Below are 23,552 nucleotides of genomic sequence, written 5' to 3'. Positions count from 1 at the left end.
GTGGGAGCTGGGGCTTCACTAACGATATGAGCAGGAGCTTGCCCTCCAGAAGCGGACAGAGATGAGCCAGTAGCTATTTTCGCGAAGCTGGGAGCCATATTTTACTTGCCCTTAGAACCCAGCCGCAGAGAAATAAAGTAGAAGATAAGAGTAGATCTAGATCTAATTGCAAAAGATTAGATCTAGAACCTAGCCGCAAAGAAGATTAAATCTAGATCTAGATCTCGCTGCAGAAGATTAGATCTAGAACCTAGCCGCAAAGAAGATCTAGATCTAGCTGCAGAAGATTAGATCTAGAACCCAGCAGCAGAATCTCTATAAGCTTTTTAATCTGCAAAAAAACCCTTAACATATTTTGATTGCATGACCCATAAACACATCTATGAATTTCAATTTCAATTTAACTTTACATAAGTCTTCGTTTTTACAAACTGACCATCAAAACCTTGCTGCCGCAGATCAGCGGCAGAAGAGCCGCAAAACAAACAAGGGAGCCGTAGATCAGCGGCAGATCAACCGCATCCCCAGATCAGTTCTTAAAAATATCAGCGAGCCACAAAACAAATGACGGAGCCGCAAGATCAACCGCAGTCGCAACCTATGGATACGCCGCAGAAGAGATCAGCCGCAGAAGAGATCGATAGGCTGCAGAAGATAATATATGAGCCGCACGATCAACCGCAGCCGCAACCTATGGATATGCCGCAGAAGAGATCAGCCGTAGAAGAGATCAGCGAGATCAGCCGCAGAAGAGAAGAGATAACACCCCTCTAAAGGTGCCTTTACTTTTGCAAATTCATCCCCTAACTAATTATTTTTTTAAGAAGAGTAATGCAAACTTCCTACATGAAATAATCAAGATCTTAGCTTGGTTAAAATTACTAGAGAGATATTGGACTTGCCTTTGTGGTGAATTTATGGTGAAGGAATTCCCATCCTTGATTTGGTGGCATTATTTTTCTCTCCTCATGAAGATTATATCCCTCATATACACATAGGAAATTCAAATACTACACCACACACATTAAGTGGCACTAAATCTAAATCCACTTCATCAATATAATTTTCTTAGAGAAACTTTGATCCTACACCATTTAATGGCCTCAAGATTTACATGCTTATTTACCCATCCCAATGGATATGGGTGAGGATAATCATGAACTTCCAATCCAATATTTTTGACAAAATGTTTTGCGATGAGGTTGGCTTATTAACTAGAATCAAATAGAGCATCTACATTTTTCTTCTTGATTCGAACCTTAATATAGAAGATTTTAGTCATCTCCTCTTCCTTCTGATGGAAGCTACTCAATTTTACCTCCTTTTGCATTGTGGTGTAGACAATATTTTCATCTACATCTAAGTTGCTCTCTACCTAGTTGTTTGAATCCACGGCTAGCATGTTCTTCTTATTGGTATCCTTCTTGTGGTTCTTTGGATTCAACTATAGATGTAGCTTCTAACACTTATCTATGGTGTTACCATCAATATTATAATGGTTACAATGGTTGTTTATATCCTTGCATTGATATATCATGGATTTTGTGTTTTTGTCATTTCCTTTAAACTTCTTCTTTCCCTCTTTGGGAGCATCTAGGTGGTATTCCTACTTGGAACCAGCTAGTTGTCCTTTATTCTTACCTATATTCTCAAAATACTATTCTTCACACATGCCTATTCCACTTTATTATGTTTAAAGAGCATCATTTGCCTCTATAAATCATTGTGTAGACCACCCAAATATTTGATGAGTATATTAGGTTTTTGGGAGATATACTTACCATAATGGCTTTTTTTAACTTGGTGATATACTCTTACACAATTTTCCCTTACTTATGTCATAAGTAATGCCAACAAATCAATTGGTCCTCTTTGTACCCAATAGGATAGAACTAGGACTTTATTATATTTATAAACAGCTCTCACTTAGTTACTTGGGAATCATTGTCTGGCCTGAGCATCTCCATGTGACTCTACCAATTTTGGGCATGTCCCTCTAACTTCAGCGAAAAAATGAAATATTTTACTCTTATTCTATGTTATGAACACTAAAATAAACATCTAACCATTGAAACCATTGATTCAACTTAATAGTTTCAATCTCACCCTTGGTAGGGTTTGATGTTCACTTTTGCTTCCACTTTAAATAGATATTGCAATTCCCAATTCCCAAAAATAGCCTCAATTTTGAAAAGCATCCATGTTGCTTGAAACTTTGTGGCCCAAGGTAGGAGATCACCTAGGAAGATGGCTTTCCAAGGGAGTGAATAAGGAAGATGTTGCTAACAAAAAGAATCTAACCATGTGCAAAGAACCCTAAAAAATAGATAAAACAAAAAAGGTGCTCCTAAGGTTTTAGTTCTCCAACAATGTGGACAACATGGGTTTTGCACACTTTTATATGTTAACCTTTAAACAATAGGGAGACCCCCCACCAACAAAATCTAAGTAAAAAAATATTTAATGGGTTCAAGTATAGGTTTCCATATGTTTCTTAACTACTATGACCATGTCTTCTACTTAGAATTTAGTCATGGCTTCAAGTATAGATTTCCATATGTTTCTTAACGACTATGACCATGTCTTCTACTTAGAATTTTGTCATGGATTCAAGTATAGATTTCAATATGTTTCTTAACCACTATGACCATGTATTCTACTTAGAAGTTAGTCACCAAACTTTGTTTAGTTAGCATTCCAAGAAGGGCTTGGAGAAAATCCACTTGTAACCCATGGTTGGGTCATCCCTGTTGAAATTTGTGGACTTATCCCATTTCCAATCTCACAACTATCCATAAGGTGTTGGAAGGACAAGCTTCAACACCAAGGCATTATGGATGAACCCCTAGATACATTCTACGACAACCTTATCAACATTATCTAACAAGAAATCCCCTCAAAAACTAGCCCAAGAAATCCAACTCATGGATAGGTCATCAAATAACACATTGGTTGAGTAGATGCCTCACTGAAATAGCTTTTAACACCAAGAATTTGGAAAATCTGTCCAATGGGTTCTATAAAAAGAAATTGGTGGTAGCCACCAATGGATGTGTTCAATAAAATACAAGTCAATACTAAGGGATGGTTCTTTCCATGCCATTAATGGTTTTGGTGTTTCCCAATCATTCTAAATATTGTGCACAACAATGGTACTTATAACTTTAAATCTTAAGGGAGCTAGAAGAATGGTCTCAAGAGAAATGACTTTCCAAAGTTTACTACCAAATTCTAGCTCGTATCAAATCTGATTCATGGAAAGGGTTTTCCACATCTCCTTCCCTTCCACACCCAAATCACCCAAACCCCCAAATTCTTGAGAGGTATAACAAGGTTCTCAACTAATCTAGTGGAAACCTTACATGACTGGACCCACACACAATTGCACGTGGCTTTCTCAAGGTGTCCATGCACTGCTTTTGACAAGAACCAAGAAGAAGAGTAGTACACGCGTAGCAGTGAGCACTTTGGTGCAAATACTGATTTTGAATGTCAATGTTAATTATTCGGTAATCCACTTATCTATTTTCTTCTCAACTCTTCACAACACCACCTCCTAAAGCCTCCACGAAGAAGCATGGAAGGAAAATGGGACACCAAGAAACTTAATGACTTGATCAAAGTTGGATCGAAGTCTAGTGTTGGGAGTCCTGAGTATTGAGTCTTATATAAGTAGTATTGACTTGATATAAGTAGTGCTGAGTCTTGACCCATTAGTATTCAGCTTCAAAGGAGTAAAAAAAAATGTCATTAGAGTGAATTTGGAGTTGAAATGGGCCTTATAAGAAAAATCGCGGCTCATGAGTGGGAAATTCAATAACCAATGAAATTTCAAAGAATTAATTCATTTTTAATTGTTGAGTTGGATATATAAATGTCAATGTGAGTATTTGTCAGTTCTCTATTGGGAAATATTTAACCATGTGTACAACTCAACGTAGTCAAGATCTTGGTGAGCTCATCTTGAGCTTTGTTCAACATATTTGAAATATTAAATGTGCAATTTCTATATTATTAGTAATAACATGTATTTATGTAGTCTAACTAATAGAGGAAATGGCCATTTTATGAGCATTTTTTCTATAATCAAATTTGTCCAAAATTCTGCAGAGAATTTTACAAAACATAAGCTTAAGTTGTTTAATCTGCAAAGTTTCGCTACCTCAATGGTTTTTTAGGGTGTCAAATCCATTTATGCATTTAAAAGTGCATTTTAACCCAGAAGAAATAACAATGTTGTTCAAAATTGTATTCTTGAATTCTGGCAAAAAAAACCATTTTGTCTATTATCAAAATAATATAAATTTGAACCATGAGAATAGAAAGAGACATGGAACCTAAAAGTTGAAATCAAAATTCATGACATCATTGTATATATGTTTATGCTTGGATTAATGGAAATCAATGAAACTTGCATTTTTCCCTTGTAATATTCCTAATTAGCCCCAGCTAATTGGAATATTTGATTTTGCCAAATTTTGCCTTCTATAGTTATTTTGTAAAAAAAAAAGTGAGAAAGGGGGACATAACTCACTTTTAGAATAAAAATCACTTCCTAGTAGCACAATGTTGTGACTTAAAGGGAGAGCCAAGGGGGCCAAAAGGGGGACGCAGAAATGGAGCCCACACAGACACATGGAGGGACTGTGCAGGAGGGGAGGAACACGTGGCAAAATGGGAATCACGCAGGAGAAGGTGAGCATTGGGATTGAGAGAGGCAGAGGCTATAAAAGAGATAGGAGCCCCCTCATTTTGATCATTCAGTTATGTGCATTTGTGATAGTCATTTTGGCTTAGAGCATGTCGGTTGTTTAGCTAGTCTGCAGCACTGTTTAGTGCATTGAGTGCCTCCGTTCGGAGATCTCACCCTTAGCCCCGGGGGACTTCGAGTGCCTGCTCGGGCAAGGTATTTTCGTTGGCATTTCAGTAGCAGTATCTTCAGCATTTCAGCAGTGGTTTTATCAGTGTTTTGGAGGACTGCGCAGCACTGGGAGAGGGACGCAGTTCTTTTTGGGAGCAGTCTGGATTGAGGGTTTGTGGAGGATTTGAGCTGAGGGATTGAGCAAGAGATCAGCTCTTGCATATTGAAGGAGTTTGGCAAAGTTTTGGGCTGAGTTTCAGAGGGTTCTATTCAGTGGCAACGCAGAGTAGTGAGGAACTATGCAAAACCCCAAGGGGGTGATTTTTGGGGGTCGGCCATTCGAGGAAATCTTTTTGGGTTTTTTTGGGTTTCTTGAGTAGAGTCTGATTCCAGAGTTTCAGCTTTTTTTGAGGAGGGGAGCAGTCCCAAATCCTCATTTTATTTCTAGCAGTAGTAGCAGCTCAATAGTTTTCCCAGTAGCTTGGACGCAGATTAGAGAGGGGCCATTCCTTTGTTATTCTAAGTGTATTTCTTCACTTGCCTTGTGTAAGTAGAGGTGCCATCTTCCTGATCACATCCTATACTCATTTTATTACTCAGTATAATAAAATGGCTTAGCATTCTCTCTGTATTTCTTGTGTATATGTTTATGGTTTATTTGATATATATAGTATCATTGTTACTTGTATCTCTGTGAGCATTCTCGGCTATTATACCACTTGTGTGTTTCTATTATACTCTTAGACAGAGTCTGGAAAGGGCCAGGTAGCCTCCGGATCTCGTCCTCTTTTTAGAGGCGACATATCTGGTAAATGCCCTCCCAGTCCATCTCTAGTTGGAGTTTTCTTGTGTTTGGGGTATATTCCTGATAGGGGATATTACAGTGGTATCAGAGCATAGATCTAGCTCAGCCTATGGAGCTAGCAATCTATGACACCAAGGGAGAAACCCTATATCTGTTACAGAGGTCGGAGATACAGAGACGTTGGGCGTAGGTTGGAGAATACCTATGGAGAGGGAGACTGTGTTCCGGTGGTGGACGCAGAACAGGAGGAGCCTATGGTGGATGCAGAACAGAGGGAGCCGGTGGTGGACGCAAAGCAGGAGGCTCCAATGGCAGATGATGATGAGAAGAGATTTGCGGATATGCTCCTCAAATCAGTGCAGGATCTGTCGAGGCAGATTGAGGTGATGGGGCAGAGATTCACGGTAGTAGAGGCCAGACAGCATGAGAGCCCACAGGTTTTCCAGGTTGGTGAGGGATCGGGTGCATCCCACCATTTTCCAGAGCAGCGTGATACTGCGCAGCAGGTGGCCTCACATGCCCCTACACACTCTACCATGCCCACTTTCTTAGGAGCAGACACGGGGGCCATAGCCCAGCAAGAGGCAAAGCCTGGACACATGGGTGATTATTTTGCAAAGTACCAGGCCTAGGGGCAGGAGTTCAGGGAAGCCCTCTCATTCCGTGATTTTGTTTAGCTCCAGGGTGATAGTAGACCCTGCGACCATCACAGAGGGTACCGACATTATCATGATGATGACACCCACCGTGCAGCAAGTAGATTCCGCTTGCCTACATTTGATGGCTCATCAAACAGCTCGGCAAAGTCTTGGGTGGAGAAGCTAGACATTTATTTCCAGCTTAATCAGATGTCGGAGACAGAGGCCATCAAGGTGGCGACATTGCATTTGGATGGTGAGGCCCAGCATTGGTGGTTTCATGGGATGGTTACACTAGGACACTCCATGGTGACGACATATGTTGAGTTCACCAAGATATTGATGGAGTGATTTGATCGTAGGGATCCAGAGCAGCATTTTGTTAAGCTGACAAGGCTCAAACAGACAGGGAGCCCAGAGACCTACATTGCAGGTTTCTTGAGGGTTTCAGTGATGGTGCCAGATCAATCTACAGCATGGAGGATCTATATGTATGTTGAGGGGTTAGCAGAGCCACTTCGGGGTCCAATCAGATCTGCTAGACTGACCACCCTTCAGGATGCTATCAATAGGACCCGGGACCTACAGGATGTCTTACCCAGGACCCAGACACCTTACCCCCAGAGACAAACTTTCCAGTCTAAGGGGAAGGATGTGAGGATTCCACCTCCAAAGGGGAATCCAGGACGAGTGCAGATTGACGATGATGTCAAAAGGGGGCTGAATAAGAAGCGGTTGTGCTTCACATGTCAGGAGCCATGGGCACCAAGACATAGAAGTGCTGCTGGCAAGGCACATTTCATTGAGGTTTTCTCCGAGAGCAGTGGAGAAGAGGATGACGAGGATGGTGTGGAGGCAGGAGATAGCCATGATGGACAGGGACCTTTGCCACCTCCACTGCCAGCAGCAGGTGGTGCATCTTTCGCACCCACCGAAGGGGCCCTTGCCGCATTGCAAGGAGTTCCCAAGTATCTGACACTACGCGTACGAGGGACAGTATGTGGCCAGCGAGTGTTATTTTTGGTTGACAGTGGGGCGACCCACAACTTCATCGATGCACAGATGGTTGAGCGGAGAGGCATACAGACAGAGAGCTTCAATGGGTTTTTAGTCTTGGTCCCAGGAGATTAAACCATGACATGTGCTCGATATGTTCCAGAGCTTTCAGTGATGATGGGCACCTACACATTGACTGACCACTTTTTCTTGGTCAATATTCCGGACACCAACATGATATTGGGTATTCAATGGCTCATCACTCTAGGGAAAGTCACGATGGATTGGAAGACCCTAGAGATGGAGTGGGATGATGAGAAGACAAGGAGGCATGAGAAGATATGGGGACAACATACATATCCGCCTCAGACTGTTTCGGCTCATCGGATGGAGGCACTCTTCCAGAAGGGAGACATAGAGTGGGCAGTAGAGTTGCATGCATCAGAGGCAGGGACTACAGGGCAGACAGTGCACCCGAAGATACAGTCCATCCTTGACCGGTATGCCATAGTATTTGGGGAGATTCCGCCGGGTCAACCACTGGATCGGGGGTTTGAGCACACTATTGAGCTTGAGCAGGGCATACAGGCAGTGATTACTACCCCCTATAGGCATCCCAAGGCCTATTGAGATGAGATAGAGTGGGCCATTCAGGAGTTGCTAGCTCTTGAGCACATCCGACCGAGAACGAGTCCTTTTGCTTCTTCTGTGGTGTTGGTGAAGAAGAAGGATGGTACATTGAGGATGTGTGTTGACTACAGGGCCCTGAACAAGCAGACACTGAAGAACAGGTACCCCATACCTAGGATCGATGAGTTGAGAGGAGCACGGTTCTTCTCAAATATTGATTTGAGATCAGGGTACCATCAAATTTGCGTGAGGGAGCACGACATTCCCAAGACCGCCTTCAGATGTCACTATGGGCACTTTGAGTTTTTGGTGATGCCCTTTGGGCTAACCAACACCCCAGCTACATTCCAGTCTTGCATGAATCACATCTTCTGTAGTCACTTGAGGAAGTTTGTGTTGGTGTTCTTTGATGATATACTCATTTACAGCAAGACATGGGAGGAGCATCTCTAGCATATTGAGACAGTATTACACATCTTGGAGGAGCAGCAGTTCTATACCAAGCTCTCCAAATGTGAGTTCGGGTTGATGGAGATGTTATACTTGGGACACATCATTGGAGTGGACGGAGTGAGGGTCCACGAAAAGAAGATTAGGGCCATCAGAGATTGGCCGAAGCCGAGAAACGTGACGGAGCTTAGAGGATTCATTGGCATTTGTACTTACTACTGGAAGTTCGTCAAAGTTTTCTCACAGCTTGCTGCACCCATGATAGATTTGACGAGGAAGGGGGCATTCAGTTGGTCGAATACAGCGTAGCGAGCCTTTGACAGGATCAAGGAGGTTATGAGCAGCTGCCCAATGCTTGCATTTCCAGATTTTACGCAGCCATTTGTTTTGGAGTGTGATGTGTCGGGAGAGGGGATCAGCGCAGTATTGATGCAGGGAGGTCACCCTATAGCCTTTGAGAGTCAGAAGCTCCTTCCGCACGAGAGGTTGTATTCTATATATGACAAGGAGATGCTAGCCATCATGCATGCATTGGCTAAGTACCAGCAGTATTTAGTGGGGAACAGGTTCAGGGTGAGGACTGATCACAACAGCCTCAAGTTATTTTTGGAGCAGAAACAGTTGCACGAGAGGCAGCAGAAGTGGATCAGTAAGATCCAAGCATATGACTTTGACATTGAGTATGTCAAGGGTAAGAACAACGTGGTAGCAGATGCCCTTTCACGTAAACCAGCCACGTTGTCTCTTATGAGCTTGGATATAGACTGGAGGGCTCGACTCTTAGTAGAGTACTCCAAGGACAGGTTTGCATGTGAGATTCTGGATGGGCAAGTGGCAGATGACAGGTTCAGGGTGATCGATGAGATCATCTATTACAGGGATAAGATCTTCTTGACTGAGGGGTCTCATCTCAAGAAGAAGATACTCCAAGCATCACATGATTCACCATTGTCAGGCCATCAGGGGTTTACCAAAACCTACAGGGCCATTAGAGAGAGGTTCTCCAGGAAGGGCCTCAAGGAGGACGTACTCCAGCATATCAGGGAGTGTGATGTTTTCCAGCGAAACAAGGGAGATATGAGCCATCTCACGGGTTTATTGCAGCCGCTACCCATTCCAGAGGGGAAATGGGAGAGAATTTCGATGGACTTCATCACAGGATTGCCCACGATACAGGGCAAGGATTGTATCTTTTTCGTCGTTGACGACTGACAAAGTACACGCATTTCTTTGCCATATCGACACACTACACAGCAGCATAGGTGGCCAAGCTCTTCTTCAGGCTACATGGTCTTCCTAAGACCATCGTCAGTGACAGGGACAGTCGTTTCATGGGCGGGTTTTGGCAGGAGCTTTTCCGGTTGGTGGGGACAGAGTTGACTCCGAGTACCAATTATCACCCACAGACGGATGGGCAGACAGAGATAGTTAACAAGTGGCTGGAGGGCTACTTGCGTAACTATGTCAGTGGGCAGCAGTGAGCATGGCTGAAGTGGCTGCATCTGGGGAAGTATTGCTACAATACTTCACATCACATATCCATTGGTATGTCACCATTCTATGCCTTATATGGGTATCATCATTTATCTTTTGTTGACGTGATATTTGGTGACAGCAGGGCTCCTAGAGCCAAGATTTGGATCCAAGAGAGTTAGGATATCCTCCGAGCACTCAAGGATAACATGGCTACAACGTAGAACCAGTAGAAGTTGTATGCAGACAGGGGTCAGGTAGAGAGGCAGTTCGAGGTGGGGGACATGGTCTACCTACGATTACAGCCATACCAACAGTTGTCACTGAAGCAAAAGGGGGCTGAAAAGCTCAAGCCTCACTTTTATGGGCCATACAGGGTGATACGCAGGATTGGACAAGTTGCATATGAGTTGGAGCTGCCCCAAGGCAGTAAGATTCATAACATTTTTCATGTATCATGCCTGAAAAAGGCATTGGGGCAGCAGGTAACAGTGACAGATGAGCTACCACCTATGGATGATGAGCGGCATTTGGTATTGCAGCCAAAGGCTATCATTGATACTAGGGAGAGGCAGCTGCGGAGCAGGACAGTCTGGAATTCTTGGTGAGGTGGAAGAATTTGCCAGATGAGGATGCCACTTGGGAGAATGAGAAGATCTTACAGCATCCATCACTTCAGTTGCTTGAGGACAAGCAACATTTTGCCAGGGGAGACTGTAATATTCCTAATTAGCCCCAGCTAATTGGAACATTCGATTTTGCCAAATTTTGCCTTCTATAGTTATTTTGTAAAAAAAAAGTGAGAAAGGGGGACATAACTCACTTTTAGAATAAAATTCACTTCTTAGTAGCACAACGTTGTGACTTAAAGGGAGAGCCAAGGGGGCCAAAAGGGGGACGTAGAAATGGAGCCCACTCCACATGGAGGGATTGCTAGGAGGGGAGGAACACGTGGCAAAAGGGGAATCACGCAGGAGAAGGTGAGCATTGGGATTGAGAGAGGCAGAAGTTATAAAAGAGAGAGGAGCCCCCTCATTTTGATCATTCGGTTATGTCCATTTGTGATAGTCATTTTGGCTTAGAGCATGCTGGCTGTTTAGCTAGTCTGCAGCACTGTTTAGTGCATTGAGTGTCTCCGTTCGGAGATCTCACCCTTAGCCCCAGGGGACTTTGAGTGCCTGCTCGGGCAAGGTATTTTCATTAGCATTTCAACAGCAGTATCTTCAGCATTTCAGCAGTGGTTTTATCAGCGTTCCGGAGGACTGCGCAGCACTGGGAAAGGGAAGCAGTTCTTTTTGGGAGCAATCTGGATTGAGGGTTTGTGGAGGATTTGAGCCGAGGGATTGAGAAAGAGATCAGCTCTTGCATATTGAAGGAGTTTGGCAGAGTTTTTGGCTGAATTTCGTAGGGTTCTACTCAGTGGTAGCGCAGAGTAGTGAGGAACTGCGCAGAACCCCAATGGGGTGATTTCGGGGGTCAGCCATTCCAGGAAAGCTTGCTGGGTTTTTCTGAGTTTCTTGAGTAGAGTCTGATTCCAGAGTTTCAACTTTTTCTGAGGAGGGGAGAAGTCCCAAATCCTCATTTTATTTCTAGTAGCAGCAGTAGTACCGCAACAGTTTTCCCAGCAGCTTGGACGCAGATCAGATAGGGGCCATTCCTTTGCTATTCTGAGTGTATAAACTTCACTTGCCTTGTGCAAGTAAAGGTGCCATCTTCCTGATCACCTCCTGTACTCATTTTATTACTCAGTATAATAAAATGGCTTAGCATTCTCTCTGTATTTCTTGTGTATCTGTTTATGGTTTATTTGATATATATATAGTATCATTGTTACTTGTATCTTTGTGAGCATTCTCGGCTATTATACCACTTGTGTGTTTCTATTATACTCTTAGACAGAGTTTGGAAAGGGCTAGGTAGCCTTCGAATATCGTCCTCTTTTTACAGGCGACATATTTGGTAAATTCCCTCCCAGTCCATCTCTGGTTGGAGTTTGCTTGTGTTTGGGGTATATTCCTGATATGGGATATTACATCCTTGGATTGTTTCGCTTCAGTATTCCCTGCATATGCTTAAACTCTAAACTCTAAAACCTAGAGGCTTCCATTTTTTCCCTTCACCATTTTTCTAACTATGCATGGGAAACCCTACCAAACACTCTTTATGTTTGGGAATTCTCCTAGTTGTCAGTAACTTTTCATCCCTGGGAATATCCGTTATTTGCATTCTCTTCCATCCAAAGCCACATCTATTCTATCTTCGTGATTCCTTGCATTCAATTTTCTCCTCTCTTCTCTTGGCGATAACACCCAAAAATCATTTCCATTGCTCAGCTCCTACATCTCTAAAGCCTGAGAATCATGTCAGACCGATTTATAATTACATCTGTAATGATGTCGTGAGTTCCAGCAATGCAGCTCACCAGAAGGACGGCATGGAATTATATTCACATTTAAGGGGTTGTAATGTGGCTTCGAATGAATGAAACCTTTGTGCATTGATCATGGCTATTAGCACATCGGGCAGCTCATAGCTCTTCTCTATTGGCAGCATCATGATAGTGCTTTTGAGCCCTTGCTTGTCATCCAACATTGAGGGAGAATCTAGGCCATGTGGTGTTGCACTCAATTTCCCGCCCTGTGCAAATCTACATGAAGATGGTATGAAGAAACTTGTATCCCTCATATATACGAGACTCGTTAACTCATTTCTTGAAGTTACCATGATGCACATTGTTAGTCCATTGCAATATAGCAAGAGCCAAATTTAATACATATTGCAGAAGACTTGCAGTCAAGATAGTAGAGCGTTGTAAAAAAAAATTAGCATTTCCATCAAAGCAACAGAGATACCAAAAAAATTCATTGATTAATCTATTCAATATTGTCATCATTCATCATGCCATTTGCAAGAATCGAATTAGAGGATTCCATTTCTTCCTCTCAACCACCCAAGATAATCCCAATTGACCAATTATAGAGATATTATTTCCATTATAGATTATTATTATTGTAGAGATCTTGTTCATCTGGGCCTCATCTCAGAGAATTATTGATGTAGATGTATTCCCTCATCTCCATTGTTGGTGTGGTGTTGAATGGTGAGGAGAACTACACAAAATGGTTCAGCAAGATCAAAAACACATTGATATTTAATTATTTATCGAATGGGATCTTTGAGGGAGAAATTAAAAAAGAGGTCAAAGGAGAAGTGCAACAAAGCTTCATGGACCTACAAAGCCTATATCAATGAAGGATCTTTCCATTTGGAAGAACAAAGACAAGAAATCATATGCCTTGATTTCCTCAATAGTAAATGGAGAGGTGAGCCACATATCGCTCACATTTATCATTAATATGAAATCTTAAAGAAGTTGAAGGACTTGTATGATCCTCACTTAGAACTAAAAATTTTACAATTGTTGGTGAAGCTCTTCAACCTCAAAGCCATCATGGATGACATAGAAGCCACTCGAGTGAAGATAGACATGTAGCATTTATCCAGGATTTCTACCCTACATACTGATACAATCTTGAATCACTACAAGCTAGTGGCCAAATCAAGTCCATCTCATTTGACTCCCTAGTGGAGGAAGCCACACAACATGAGAAAGCCTTTGGGAGGAATAATAGAACTCAACCCACTAGAGAAATGATGTGCCTTTCTCATAAATGGAAGAATCAATCAAGTGTCTCTTTTAGAGGAGAAGACATTAAAAGAAGAAAGAGATATGATCTTCATTGTGACCAGTGTGGAAAAAATGGGCATGATTTGGAGACATCCATAAAGAAGAAAGAAAGTTTGTGGTCATCCTTAAACCACCACTTGATAGAATATTTAATAATTTTGTGAGACATCAGTTTATGGTTATCTTTAAACCATTATCCAATAGAAGACATTTTCTTCTTCCAACCATCATGTTTGTGGTCATCCCCCTCCAGAGGACAGGGGGGATGTCAAACACCTAATCCTCAGGGATTTGGTGAAATGTGAATATTTTCTACTTATGTAAATAGGAGAAAACTAAACCATTCTAATAGGAAGGGGGGAATGTCAGACACCTAATCCTCGTGATTTTGATGAAATGTGAATATTTTCTACTTTATGTAAATAGAAGAAGTCTAAACTCTTAGAATAAGAAGAAAAGTTATCTTAGAAACAGAAACCAAAAATCAATATATATATATATATATATATATATATGGAAACCAATGAAGGTTGAATATTTCATCTAACCCATATCCAAAAAATCTATTAATAGAGGGAAAGTACCAAAGAATAACCTTTTCTTATGAAAAAACACAATTTCCTCTTATTTGCATTGATTAATAGAGAGACAAGATGAAGCATCCAAAAAGAGGCTAGTTTCTATGTAGTTAGAAAAGGCAATATAGAACCCAAAAGCTTTGAGCATGGTCAAGATGAAGGGCCATTGTACACCATCATAGGCCTCCTCGAAATCAATATTGATAACAAGGTATCTAGGCCAATGGTTCATGCTCATTCCATTCTATACCAAATTGTGATAACATTGTTGAGAATGTAATGCTCCCAAATAAAATCAATATGCTAGAACTTATTTTGGGATAAATATGCTTTATTCATTACATTGGAGCTTTGGCTAAGATATTTTAGAAGGTGTAGATTAGAATAGTAGGCATCTAGTGATGAGCCCCGAATTGGGTAACTTATTGGGCTCATTTTGCCTAATTGTTCTTGATCAATCCACCATCTTTCATAGATTATGCATTTTTTTTGAGTATGTTTATGTTATTTGAACGAATAAGGGTGGTCACTTTACCAAGGAGGCTAATACGTGGTTATTTCAGGTTTTTTGGAAAAATTTTGGAGCAAAGCCAAGCAATTATGAGCCAAGTGATAGCCAAGCATGAGGGAGAAAGGGTGAGGATTTGTAGGGAGGTTGTCTCTTGCATTAAATGGCCCTTCCTCGAAATTTCCACCCTCAACTCGGAGCTCAGTAGGCCACCAAAACGAATCCTAAAGGCAGTCGAGAAGCTTTGAGAAGAGTGACTGTTTACTGGCAGTTTGAACAGCCGAGTCCCTTGAGTTAAGGAGGGCTGCTAGGACCCTCGTAGTGCATAAATAGGAAGGCCTCAGCCTTCATAGTTTACTTTTTGGAACTGTCGGGTTTTTCACTATAGTGTTATCATTGTCTCAGCTTGTTTTTTGTAGCTACTGTTGTAAAACTTTCTTGTGATGATTATTTTTGAGTAATAAAGAGCAGCTTTACTTGGCATCAGTTCTGAGTTTTCTTTAGGAGCCTGTAGCTCTTGGGGTTGGGCCCAACCCAAGTGCCAAGGCTTCCTTTATGTACTATTATTTTCTTCTTATGTCTCTGCAAAATAATTTCTGTTAAGTAGATTAAAATCTTGTTGAATATCTAGGTCATTGTTGATGGTTAGAAAGGCTTTTATGTTTAGATTGAGCTGATAGGTTATTAACAAGAAAGATACCCAGAAAAAGGCCATCAAGGACCTCTGATCTCACCTCTCCCTCACTGGGATCATGAGTTGGGACAAATGATACCTTGTTGCCAACAAAAACATTGTCTTTGCTTCGCCATGCAACCATTAGTGTTCGATTTTTATTTGCAGAAGTTGGTTACATGTTCAGATTCTTGATTTCTTCGATGCATATTTAGTATACATGGTTTCATTTCAAATAAACTTATGTTCATTCTCTTTACTGTTAGCTAGATCAGATTAGGTTAACGTAACTAGGTCTCTGATTTTCCAAGTATTCGTTCGTTCAGTTGGAGAAACAACTTGCAGAGCACCCGTACCACTTCTCTATCTACCCATACTCCATCAATCCCATCTGCTCCATCCCCTAACGTGGATTCTTGCCTCACGTTTGCCACATTTGCTCACATAACCCTAATTTTTGTGCAACATTGCTTCACTCCTCCTTGAACAAATCCAGCCATCTTCATCTCTACTCAGCTCCATCCACCAAGTCCTGGACCTCCTCACACCCTTATCCTACCTCCATACTCACTCCTTCACCTTTCCTCCTCCATCCATCCTCCAAAATCCCATTTCTGAACATCCTGTAGAAAATTACAGACATCCTGTAGGAATTCCAGAACATCCTGTAGAACCCCTGCAGACTTCCTGTAGAAGCTCACGAATGAGGTTTCTTGATAGCCAAACTCTATGGAACTCTCTGTAAGGGTGTTAGGGACCCCTTAGGCCCTCTCTGAACCTTCCCAACCTCCTCCAAGCATTTCCTCTCGCCAATCCACCTCTGCACAGTCAAACACAGTTAAATCGCATGCATGATAATTCTGACAACTTATTCAAAAATACAAAAATATGTTTTTTTTCAGATTTCACTGTAGAAGTAGCTTGGACACATGCATTTTACCTTCCTAGAAGTCAATGGCATCTCTTTCGGTAGCTTGCATCCTCTTTCTTGCATCAATAGGGCTAGCTGGTAAAATTAGGGTTTGCTATGGTTTGTGTTTCCTTTCAGCTTTCCAGTTTCTTTCTGCAAGTAGATTAGCCTTCTTTGAGTTAGCTTTCATCCATCAGTTAAAAAGCTTCTTCTAAGAGCTCATAGAAGTTGTCTTAAGCTCCTAGCGGACTTGTGCCAGCTGACCAAGTGACAGTCGCGACAAGAGCTAGTACTTGTGCATACAGCACCATTGCTTCCAAGTTTGTTACAAACTACCGGGTTGATAAGAGTAAAGAAGGGAGTCCCAGGAGTTGCAACATTATTTTTGCAATACTAGAGCCCACCATTCTTTTTCGCGCCGGGAAGCGTCAGAATATTTGTGATTGCTGCTTTTCTTCTATTTTTTTTACTCCAACCTTCTGCTAAGTAGTTTATTTCAGTTCCATTCTGCAATTTCATTTCTGCAAAAGTAAATTAGACATTTCCTGTTTTCATAGATTAGCCTTTCAATTCCGCAATTTCAATTCTGCAAGCGTAGTCTAGCATTTCATTCCTGCAATTTGATTTCAGCAAAATAGATTAGTCCTTTCCTGCTTTCATTTCAATTCCGCATTTTCATTTTCGCAAGATAGATTTTAGTTAGTTGCAATTCCATCTATTTCAGTTTTGTAGGTACAAGCAGAAAAAAGCAAAAGCAATCAAAAATATTTTCATGCCTCGTAGGAATAGAGATAACACCAGAAAATTCCTACCCAACACCCCCACCACTTCACTGAGTCACCCTTCTCTCTTCTTTGGTGGCAGTGACCCAGAAGAACCTATAGGTGAACCTCCTGAGATATACGAAGATCTTATAACAGAAGAAGAGCAAGAAAACATTCCTTTTGATACCATGGCTGAAAACAGAAACGGTAGAGAAGATGATGAGAGAATAGAAGGTACCTTCCCCATCCGAGAGACCAACGGGGACATGAAGATGAAGAACATAAGTCCCTCAGCCTTACCTCATTTCCATGGATTGACCACTGAAGACCCTGATACCTTCCTGTTTGAGTTTGCTATCCTTTGTCGAACTTATGACTATAAAGAAGACAAGCAAAAGTTGAAACTCTTTCCCTCCACCCTCAAGGATGCAGCATTACGCTAGTTCATGGGGTTACCTGGAAACAATATCACAACTTGGGCTCAGATGCAGCAAGCCTTTAACAACAAATATCAGGACTACTGTAGGTCAAAGGAAACAAAGGGAGAAATCTTTCGGATGACCATGGGAAATGATGAGTCTTTACAAGACTATGAGGAAAGGTTCCAACTCAGCTATAAACGGGCCAGGTGCACACTTGACCCTGAATCTCTAAAGCTGGTTATGCTCCAAGGAGTCCCTGATGACCTTCTAGATACCCTTCACATGCTAGCTGGAGGAGACATCTACCAACTACCCTATGAGGACATAAAGACTCTGTTTAGAAACCATTCTAGCGTAGCCCGGAAAAGAGGTAGGGGGAATCCACTTTCAGCTAGTACCACATTCTCCAAGCATGAGTTTGCTAATCAGATGGAAGACCTCAAAAGTGAGATGAGATAGACCATTGCCATGCAACTTGATACTTTCTGAATCAAACAAAAGAAAGAGGAAGCTGAGAGGGCTTTGGCCATTTTTTGTCCCAGATGTATGAGGAAGCACCCTAAGAACGAGTGTCCATTGCACTCAGTAGAGGTATGTTTCGTTTGTGAGGAAAACCACCCCACAAACCAATGCCCAACCTTACCTAGATTTAAAGCCATGTACCAAGGGACTGAGGCAACCACTGAACTGCTCTACTTCCTCAACCAAAGGAGGCCGCATGGGCCCAGACCTTACCAGCAGGGGATGCAAGGAACATCCCAAGCTTATTATATCTCCAACCAATCTACTCACATACCTTCTTGGGGTCCCCCTACTCATCCTTCCTAGTCCACACCTCCTCCGTGGTCTTATCCATCTCAATACCATACTCAACCCATTGCTCATTCGTTTCACTCACATGTCCAACCACAACCTCAGTGGAATGCACCTCAACCGGGGTGGAGGCCCCAATACAACTCTCCTCCCGCCATTTTGCCTCCACCACCAGCTCAGACACAACCATTACCTCCTGCTCCTCCAAGACAACCCCAGATGCCTGCTCAACCGAACCTGAACCCCAACAACCAACAGGCCCAGCAGGTATACATTGGGGAGACAACATGCCCTACCTATGCTGTGGAGATCTAGGAGATCAATCTTCGATCTGGGAAGACCCTTCCAGATCGCCAACCTCCTCCCCTAGAGGACGAGGAAGAGAAACAGGCAAGTGAACCCAAAGCCATTCCACCCTTTCCTTGAGCGACTAACAGTAACCACGCAACCAAACCCAGAGGAGACTGAACTTCTGGGAGAACTTAAACAGTTGTGTGTGAAAATACCACTTCTCCAAGCCATAAAAGATGTACCAATATACAGAAAATTGATTAAGGAGAAGTGTTTCAGGCACCCAGGCAGGCGAAAGAGAGATGCCTCGACTACCAATGTCATAGGACAACTGTCTGATCTAATGTTGGGACAAGTAATCTGTCCAAAGTATTTGGACCCTGGGAGTCCTGTAGTTGATGTCCAAATTAATGGCACCATAATCCCCCATACCTTGATTGATCTAGGGGCTGCCATTAATGTGATGACCAGGGACACCATGCTTAAACTCAACCTTCAGAGTTCCTTAAGGAAGACCTCGACAGTCCTGCAGTTAGTAGATCGCTCCACCGTGACTCCCGAAGGGATTGTGGAAGATGTCTTGGTCTTTGTTGACTCTTGGGAGTACCCTGCGGACTTCTTGGTCCTTCAGCCAAAGGAAAAGCTCACTGGATACCCCCTCATCTTGGGAAGGCCTTGGTTAGCCACTGCGGATGCTTACATCAGTTGTCGAGCTGGAAGCATGACCATCAAGAATGGGCCTATGTCCAAGCAGCTAGTCCTATACCCTCCTGCCCAACCTCTGCTAGAACATGACTTACCACTCTAGTTGGAAGAGGGAGATGAGGATGAGGTCTACTCTGCACCATTGTGCACAGTAGAAACCACCAGGGGAGGCCCTCAAACCGAGGATGACTTGATTGAGAATTTGATTCAAAATCCACCTCCCAGTGCACTGTCCTTAGAGGAATTGGTGGAAGATACCCAAGCCAGCACTTTAGTGGACCTCTGTGTGACTAATCTGACCTCTCCCAAAGTTAAGAATGTGGAGTTTGGCCCCGAAAGAACTTTAAAGATCAGCTCCTCCCTATCTCCCTCCCAGGAGAAGGAGCTGTGTAGCTTACTGAACAATCATCTGGATGCTTTCGCTTGGAGATATAAGGAGATGAAAGGAGTCCACCCTTCGGTCTGTACCCATCACATTTACATTAAATAAGATTTTAAACCAGTCAGGCAGCCTCAGAGAAGAATGAATCCAGCCCTTAAATACATTGTCAAAGAGGAATTTCAAAAATTATTGGATGCAGGATTCATCTACCCCATCTCCGATAGTGAGTGGGTCTCACCTCTAGTGCTTGTGCCCAAGAAGAACGGAAAGTGGAGAATCTGTGTAGATTACCGAGAACTTAACAAAGCCACCAAGAAAGACCATTTCCCTTTGCCTTTCATAGATCAAGTGTTGGATGGATTGGCAGGGAAGAATTTCTTCTCTTTCCTAGATGGGTTCAGTGGGTATAACCAGATCCAAATCAGCCCGGAGGACCAAGATAAGACCACCTTCACTTGTCCATGGGGTACCTTTTCCTACCTAGTCCTTCCCTTTGGGCTATGCAACGCTCCTGCCACTTTCCAGAGAGCAGTATTGAGCATATTTTCTAAGTTGGTCCACGATTCGGTAGAAATCTATATGGATGACTTTACTCCTTATGGGTCCAACTTCCAAGAAGCATTGGCTAACCTGGGAAAAGTTTTAACCAAGTGCATTGAGATGAACCTGTCCCTCAGTCTCGAAAAATGTGAATTCCTGATGATCAAAGGGATTGTGCTAGGTCATACCATTTCTCGGCAAGGATTACAGGTGGATCCTAACAAGATTGCTATCATCCAAAAGGTCCCACCTCCTCAAAAGGTAAGAGATGTTCGAAGTTTCCTAGGCTTAGCAGGATATTATCGAAGATTCATTAAATATTTCAGTAAGCTAGCCTCGCCATTGTTTGGCCTCTTAGGGAAAGATGTTGAGTTTAAATGGACTGACGATTGTCAAGGGGCTCTGGATGAGTTGAAAGATAAGTTGGTGTCCGCCCCGATCTTGAGAGGTCCAAACTGGGCCCTACCTTTCCACATCCACACTGACGCCTCGAACAGAGCCATAGGGGCATCCTTAGGACAAGTTGAGGAGAAACTACCATATGCCATATACTTTGTCAGCAAAAACTTGTCCAAGGCAGAAATGAACTATACTGTAACAGAGAAAGAATTCCTAGCTGTAGTCCATTCCATAAACAGGTTCACACTGGTTATCAAACATTTGTACACACTGATCATGCTGCGATTAGATATTTAATGAATAAGCCTGATGTAAATGCTCGTATCATTAGATGGTTACTTTTTTTGCAGCAATTTGATTTGACTATTGTCGACAAGCCAGGTAAGGAAAATGTTGTTGCTGACTTCTTGTCTAGATTGGATTTTCCTGCAGGTGAAGAAGGGATAGTGGATGACCAGATGCCAGATGAACACCTGTTTTCTATCTCAGTACTCTCTCCATGGTTTGCTGATATATCAAATTACTTGGTCTCAGCACAGTTCCCTTTGCATCTATCCTCAAAGGAGAAGAGAAAAATTGTGAGGAAGAGTGCCCCGTTCACTTGGATCGGGGGCAACCTATTTAAACTTGGCCCAGATCAGATCTTGAGGTGTTGTGTTATGGAGGAGGAAGTCTTTAACATCCTCCTATCCTGTCATGACGGACCTTGTAGAGGCCACTTTGCAGCAAAAAGGACTGCCTTCAAAATTCTACAGGCATGCTAATATTGGCCTACTCTTCATCAAGATGTCAGAAGATACATCAGCTAGTGTGACCGATGTCAGAGGATGGGGAAACCGACTCCAAGGGATGAAATGCCTCTCCAACCTCAAGTGACCTTCGAGCCATTTGAGAAGTGGGGCATGGATTTTGTGGGTCCTATCAACCCTCCTTCAAAGCAAAGGTCATACATCATTGTGTGCACCGACTATCTGACAAAGTGGGTAGAAACAAAGGCAATCAAAGCAACGACAGAAGAAAAGGTGGCTGATTTTTTAAGGGAAAATATCTTCTACAAGTTTGGCTACCTAAGAGAGTTAGTCACCAATCGAGGGAGCCAGTTCACCTCTAACCTAATTGAAGACTTGCTCGCTCATCACAAGATCAAGCATAGGACTTCCACCCCATATCATCCACAAGCAAATGGGCAGGTGGAAGTCATTAATAGAGCCTTGGAAGGGATTTTGACTAAGGTGGTGAGCAGCAGCAGAAAGGATTGGGCAGATCGCCTGGTTGAGGCCACCTGGGCCTACAACACCACTTGGAAGACTACAACTGGTTTCACACCTTATGAGCTGGTCTACAGGAAGAAAGCTTTGTTGTCCATAGAGTTCGAGTACAACACATTGAGGGTGGCAGCTCAGCTGGACCTAGATCTTTGCCATGCTCAACGTGAAAGATTATTGCAGTTGAATGGATTAGATGAACATAGAATGCAGGCCCTCCTCCACTCAGAAGTAGTTCAACTCCAGAGGAAGATATGGCATGACCGGCACCTTAATGAAAAGCAATTCCAGCCGGGAGACTGGGTGTTGTTGTATAACTCAAGATACAAGGATTTCAAAGGAAAGCTGAGGACAAGATGGTTAGGACCATATATAGTGGAGAAATGCAATGACAATGGTTCAGTCCTTATCAGGACCATTGATGAAGATGCCATCCCCATGCTTGTTAATGGGAATCAATTGAAAATCTACAAGAAACCCCTTTCGAGGCAGGAGTTCATTGAAACTTTGGAAAAATCAGTGCTGGTAGTGGAGCAGGGCTCTGTCTCTATTCCGCCCACACCTTGATCATAAAAAAAAAAGGAATAAAAATATCCCTGGGTGAAAACCTCTCTGAGGTGCCCAGGGCAAACAGTGAGGGTGAAAACCTCATGCAGGCGCCCTAGCTGTCTCTTAGGAAATAAATAAATGGAATCAAAAAAGATCCTTGGGTGAAAACCTCTCTGAGGCTCCCAGGGCAGATAGTGGGGGTGAAAACCTCATGGAGACACCCCTGCTGTCTCTCAAGAAAAAATAAGAAAAAAGAGAAAGAAAAGAAAACAAGGGAAAAAAAAGAAAAAGAAACAGGTCTAATCTCTATAAAATTATTGAAGGTTGCAGGGAATACATTGCAGATAGAGAAGGTCGCACAAAACAAGGACAGGGGTCCGTACCAAGCTACATGACCTCCTTACAGACACTCCCTCCATGGCCACTCACTTCTCCTAGGGTTTGATCACATTCGGGTCGAGATTCCACCTCCTACAGGAAGTTTTGGGTAAGTTCTGGGCTTCTACAGGAAGTTTTGTATTTCTACAGGAAACATCCTATAGGACTGTCGGGCAGGCCAAATTCGATTTTGGAAGGGGAGTTGAAGCTGGGAGTCTGTTGATTAGGCCTGCAGCCACCCCTCTCTTCCATCCATCACCTGTTTCATCTCTTTCCACCGCGATTGCAACCATCTAGTTATGTATTCCTGCACAGTCATACAAAGAGCCCTGTTTTCCTCAGATTGATTTTTTTTTTCAAGTGACAAATCAAGCACACAAAGGCTCACACACCCTACCGGTCAAATATCCATCAGGACTCTTCATCAGCGAATAAAACCCTGCTTGTTTAATCCAGCATCCCAGGAGGAGAAGCAGCTACAGGATATCCTATAGGAATTCTATAGCAGCTGATCCGTCTAGAGCACATACTCTGGAGTCAGTAGCAGCTGAAATCGACACAGGGGACATGTAAAAAAGCTTCGCTTGGACGTGAACACATCCTCGACAATAGAGACCAGACAGAACCTGTGCATGCAGCGTTTACAACCAAAGGATCGGGTTCCAAAGCCGTGCATACAGCATCAACCAATGAAAGAAGGAGTTCCAGCACCTGTGCATGAAGCAGCAGTGAGCGAAGCAGTCGTTCCAACTCTCGAAGCCTACAGAACACGTCATCGGCCACAGAGGTAAGTGTCTAACCCTATTCGTCAAATTGCATAGACTATATTCCGAA

This window comes from Pinus tabuliformis, chromosome 8 (assembly GCF_031772625.1).
Source record: "Pinus tabuliformis cultivar Carrire ecotype Pingquan chromosome 8, CPIR1, whole genome shotgun sequence".
Classification (NCBI taxonomy): Eukaryota; Viridiplantae; Streptophyta; class Pinopsida; order Pinales; family Pinaceae; genus Pinus; species Pinus tabuliformis.
This window is presented reverse-complemented; position numbering follows the sequence as displayed.